At 42.0% G+C, this 6,000-nt stretch overlaps 1 long non-coding RNA gene across 1 annotated transcript in view; it reads left to right on the forward strand.

Annotated features, from left to right (window-relative positions):
- Positions 1-2,495, forward strand: part of LOC141082572 (uncharacterized) — a 57,886-nt gene extending 55,391 nt beyond the window's left edge. The window contains exon 3 of the long non-coding RNA XR_012230538.1: positions 1,888-2,495. This is a non-coding gene — a long non-coding RNA (uncharacterized lncRNA). The remainder of the gene's footprint in view (positions 1-1,887) is intronic.
- Positions 2,496-6,000: the final 3,505 nt, after the last annotated feature.

A 6,000-nucleotide genomic window follows, 5' to 3' on the forward strand; every position in this document is an offset into this window, starting at 1 on the left:
CCAAGAGCTATAACTTTTTTAATCTTTCCATCCACATAACTGTATAAGGGCTTGTTTTTTGCTTTTACTTATGAATGACACCATTTATTTTTATCATGTGATGCACTGGCGAGTGGGAAGAAGATTCCAACTGCGCTGAAATTGCTATAAAAAAAACCTGCAATTCCACAAATATTTTTTTTTTAATTTACCATGTTCACTTGATGGTAAAACTGACCTGGCAATATGATTCTCCAGGTCAGTAAGAGTACGCAGTTACCAAACATGTAGAGTTTGTTTTTATTTAAGTGGCAACATTTTTTTTTGCAAGTTTGTGGGAAAAAAAAAAAATATTTGCTTGTGTTGCCATATTCCAAGACCTGTACAGATTTTAATAGTGTGGATATGGTTAAGGCTTATACGCCCTGAGCGGACATTTTTACTAATACCATTTTGGGGTAGATACAATGTGTTGATTGCCTTTTATTAAAAAAAAAAAAAAATTCCTGCTGATGCAGCAGCCGAAAAACTAATTCTGGCAATTCAATTCTTTCTCGTTACGCCATTTACCATTCAGATTATGTTAATGTATATTTTGATACATGACTTTTACGAAAGGTGTAAAATCCAATATATGAGTTTTTAAATGGGGCAAAAGGGGGGTGTGATTTGAGTTTTGTATTTTTTCATAAATTTTAAAAACTTTTTTGTTCACTTTTTACTGTATTTGTTAGTCCTCTTAGGGTATGTGCGCACAGTGCGGATTTGCCTCTGCGGTACAATGTTATCCAATGGCTTTTAAAAACCGCAGTGCACATGCTGCAGTTTTTTCCGCACGGATTTGCTGCGGTTTTAAATCCACAGCATGTCAATTCTTTCTGCGGATTCCGCTGCGGTTTGACACCTGTTCCATTGACCAGGTGTCAAAACGCAGGGGGATTTCGCAGGTAAACCACAGGTCATTTTACCTGGGGATTTAGCTGCAAATCCTCGTGGAAAAATCTGCACTGTGTGCACTCACCCTTAGAAGACTTGAAGCTGCGATCGTCTGATTGCTTGTACTGTACACAGCAGTGCATCAGCCCTGCCCTGTATAGCAAAAACCACAGTCTCCTATGAATGTCAGCAAAATGACGGCTTTCTCCGGAGAATTTTTGCGACAAGTCCGGATGTATTCAGCAAAGCCCCAGCTGACATGACAACCCATTGGCGCCATTCTTGGGAAAAAAAACGATCCAGCTCAGAAGGATAAAATCCAAAACTTTATTCAGATCCATAAGACAGACATGCTTAACGCACCCAACCGGAATGCATTCCGGTCGGGTGTGTTAAGCATGTCTGTCTTATGGATCGGAATAAAGTTTTGGATTTTATCCTTCTGAGCTGGATCTTTTTTTCCCAAGAATTGCATTACTTACCGTCTGACAGAAACAAGGTCCCTGCTGTGAAGATACACTGGCACATGAAGGGTGAGCTGAACTAATCTTCCATTGAACCCATCTGCGCCCCACGATCACGACACATGGAATGATGCGCTCCCGCCGCGTGTCAAATGTCACTGTCAGAGATTGACAGCAGCATTTAACATGTTAACACCTCCTCTCCACTCGCAGCTATTAGAGGCAGATGATGGCTGAATACGAGTCTGCATCAAAGTCAGGACCCGACCTATGACGAAGCTGAACATCATATGTTGGAAAGGGGTTAAATGCCATTATTCTGAAAAGAAACGTAAAGTTTTCTGTGGAGAACATCATCAGGGGCCCAAGAGGTAATGAGCCCTCTGCCACCTCCAAAGCAGGTGGAATTGTGCATTAAGTAAGGGAAATAGTACGGATTCTGGTAACAACAGCAACACGTTTTAAGGTTCTTGTTTAACATTTTTGTTTTTCCTTATCTTCTCAACAGCTTCCGTCATTCCTAAGAGGGTCTGTGAGTTCCAAGTCCTCTACTTTCCCATCATCCACCTGTCCTCTTCAAATTTGACCATTCTCTTTGAACATTCGATGGGAGGGCCTTGCTCCATGAGATGACAAGCTGTTCAATTGTGTCCGAGCTGCTGGTCACCTGTTAATCCACTTTGTACAATTCCTCCTATCAATGGGCTAAAACAGACTCTGACGAGGCTGCCAGAAACCTCGGAACCTCAATAACCACCATAAAACTATATATGTCTAGAAGTTATCTTATTTCTTATGTATGATTGTATCAGGTGCATTAGGAGAACCCATCATTAAAGTTCAACAGGGAAAATAATATCAGGACGGGATTATATTAAAAAAAAAAAAAGTCGGATATTTGTCAAAAATATAACCACTGATTTATGGGATTTCGATTGTGGGTCAGTGCTGTTCATCAATACTTGAGTGCCCACTTACCATGAAAGGGAAACTCAGGCACAGTGGAAGTTTTTTCTGTCGCAGTGGCATGTGCCCTCTCAGCCCCAGTAACTTGTAAAAACATGGAAACACTTGCTAATATTGGGATTATCAATAAAAGTAACATTTTACCTGTTGGATGGAGAGTTATCACTTGTAATCTTTATAATAAAGTCTCCTCGCAGTCCCCACCCCAGGTCCTATACAGTGCTCCACTTCACCATCCCATAGAGGGGGCAGAGAGCAGTATAACACTTCACTGTAGGATCAGACTACAGCATTTGCTTGCCGTCTAACTATGGAGTCACATACAGTGGCTTGAAAAAGTATTCACCCCCCCTTGGCTTTTACCTATTTTGTTACATGTGATAAATATTTTTGTAATCTGATTTGTGTGTGATGCATCAGCACTAAAAAGTCTAAGTTGGTGAAGTGAGAAAAATAAAGGCAAAAATTACATTTATGGAATCAAATAACTAAAAACTGGCATGTGCATATGTATTCACCCTTTTGCTATGAAGCCGATAAAAGATTTCTGGTGCAAGCAATTTCCTTCATAAGTTACATGCTTAGATTACACACAGGGAGACACTAAGTGTCACATGTCTGTCAGTATATACACTTTACCATCTCTGAAAGGCCACAGAGGCTGCAACACCATTAAAGGGAATCTGTCACCCCACTTTTCGACTGAGCTGCCGGCACCGACATCAGTGGGTTATCTACAGCATTCTGTAATGCTGTAGATAAGCCCCCTCCCCCCCCCGATGTAACCTGAAAGATAAAAAGGAGTTAGATTATACTCACCGGGGGGGCGGTCCGGTCTTGGTCCGATGGGTGTTGCAGTCCGGCGCCTCCCGTCTTCTAACTGTGACATCCTCTTCTTTGCTGCCTGTCGTGGCACCGGCACACTGCACTGCTCTGTTGAGGGCACAGCAGAATACTGTAGTGTGCAGGCGACGGACCTCCCCTGGCACCTGCGCACTGCAGGACTCTGCTCTGCCCTCAACAGGACAGAGCAGTGCGCCTGCACCAGAGCCACGACAGGCAGCAAGGAAGAGGATGTCACAGTTCGAAGACGGGAGGCGCCGGAACAGACGGCGACACCCATCAGACCGGACCGAACGCCAGGGTGAGTATAATCTAACTCTTTTTTCTTATCTTTCAGGTTACATCAGGGGCTTATTTACAGCATTACAGAATGCTGTAGATAACCCACTGATGTCGGTGCCGGCAGCCGATAGGCAAAAAATAGGTGACAGATTCCCTTTAACAAGAGGCACCACTAACCAAATACCATGAAGACCAAGGAGATCTCCACACAAGTCAGGGATAAAATTGTCGAGAAGTACAAGTCAGGGTTGGGTTATAAATATATTCCAATCTCTGATGATCCACCGGAAGCACCATCAAATCCATTATCATCAAATGGAGAGTACATGGTACCACAACAAACCTGCCAAAAGAGGGCCACCAACCAAAACTCTCAGCCTGGGAAAGGAGGGTATTAATCAGAGAGGCAGCACAGAGACCAAAGGTAATCATGAAGAAGCTGCAGAGTACCCAAGCAAAAACTGGTTTATCTGTCCATACAACCACAATAAGCCATACACTCCATAGAGGTGGCATTTATGGAAGAGTGACCAGATAAGACTTTACTTGCACACAAAAATTTTGAGTTTGCCAAAACACAAATGGGAGACTCCCCAAACATATCAAGGAAGGTGCTGTGGTTAGATGAGACCAAATTGGCCACCAACGTAAACGCTATGTCTGGAGCCAAACCAAGACAGCTCATCCCCCCGAAGGACACCATCCCCACAGTGAAACATGGTGGTGGCAGCAGCATCATGCTGTGCTGATGATTTTTGGAAGCAGGGACACAAAAAATGGTCTGAGTAGAGGGGAAGATGGGTGGTGCCAAAAACAAGGGTATTCATGAGCAAAAACCTGATTCAGTCTGTCAGTGATTTGAGAATGGGATAGAGGTTCACATTCCAACAAGGCAATGACCCAAAGCATACTGCTACAGTGGTTTAAGGGGAAACGTATAAATGTTTTGGAGTGGCCTAGTCAAAGCCCAGACCTTAATCCCATTGAGAATCTGTGGTCAGACTTGAAGATTGCTATTCTCCAGAGGAATCTATTTAACTTGAAGGAGCTCGAGAAGTTTTACTTTGAACAATGGGCAAAAATCTCAGTGGCAAGATGTGTAAAGCTCACACAGACTTATCCAAAGTGACTTGTAGCTGTGATTGCAGCAAAGGAAGGCTCTACAAAGTACAGACTTTACGGGGATGAATAGTTATGCAAACTGAAGCTTTCAGTTATTTTTTCCTATTTGTTTTTGAGGCATCAAAACACAAAAAATGTCAAGGGGGGGTGAATATTCTTACAAGCCACTGAACGATCTGTGTAGAAGCTGTACAGGCAAAATAGTAAATTTAACCAGACTGTTTCAAAATTATTTTTTCAATTTTGACTACAAAATTGGTTAAAAAGACCACATTACTGTTGAAGAGCCTCTATTCAGCACAGCACTGAGGATACCTTTTTACACACATTTACTTTGAGCCTGAATGTTACATGTAATTAAAGAATCAGCTGGGATAATCAGAGCAGCTTATACTCCAGAGCTGCACTCCATATTCTTCTGCTGGTGGAGTAAATGAGTATAATTATTACTAGTTGAGTAATTCCCTATATAGGTTTTTTAGGGGTCCCAGACACTTTATAGTATAGTATTGTGCGTTGTTAGGTGGATAATATATTAATGACATCCCAGTAGAGCCGCCATTATCTGTACAATGACAGCATTGGTTCCTTCACAGAAATCACATTAAGGGATTCCCACCTTACCCTCATTCTTTATTCTAGCATCAAGTACTCACATCACATTGTGGTATCCAGCTTCAAGCAGCCCCTCTACCTGGCAGTATCATCTTATGTGCAGCTTCGCACATACAGGTGCTTCTCACTAAATTAGAATATCATCAAAAAGTTAATTTATTTTAGTTCTTCAATACAAAAAGTGAAACTCATTATATAGATTCATTACAGAGAGTGATCTATTTCACGTGCTTATTTCAGCTAATGTTGATGATTATGGCTTACAGCCTATGAAAATCCAAAAGTCATTAGCTCAGTAAATTCGAATAATTAACAAAAAACACCTGAAAAGGCTTCCTAAGCGTTTAAAAAGCTCCCAAAGTCTGTTTCAGTAGTCTCCACAATCATGGGGAAGACTGCTGACTTGACAGATGTCCAGAAGGCCGTCAGTGACACAGCCCACAAGCAGGATAAGCCTCAAAAGGCCATTGTTAAAGAAGCTGGCTGTTCACAGAGTGCTGTATCCAAGCATAATAATCAAAAGCTGAGTGGAAGGAAAAAGTGTGGTAAAAAAAGGTGCACAAAAAAACGGGATAACCACAGCCTTGAAAGGATTGTTAAGAAAAGGCCATTCAAAAATTTTGTGGAGATTCACAAGGAGTGGACTGCTGCTGCAGTCATTGCATCAAGAGCCAACACACACAGACGTATCCAGGACATGGGCTACAAGTATCACATTCCTTGTGTCAAGTCATTCATGACCAATAGACAACGCCAGAAGTGTCTTACCCGGGCAAAGCAGAAAAAGAACTGT

This window comes from Dendrobates tinctorius, unplaced genomic scaffold, assembly GCF_039654945.1.
Source record: "Dendrobates tinctorius isolate UK_male_01 unplaced genomic scaffold, ASM3965494v1 ptg000018l, whole genome shotgun sequence".
Taxonomy (NCBI): Eukaryota; Metazoa; Chordata; class Amphibia; order Anura; family Dendrobatidae; genus Dendrobates; species Dendrobates tinctorius.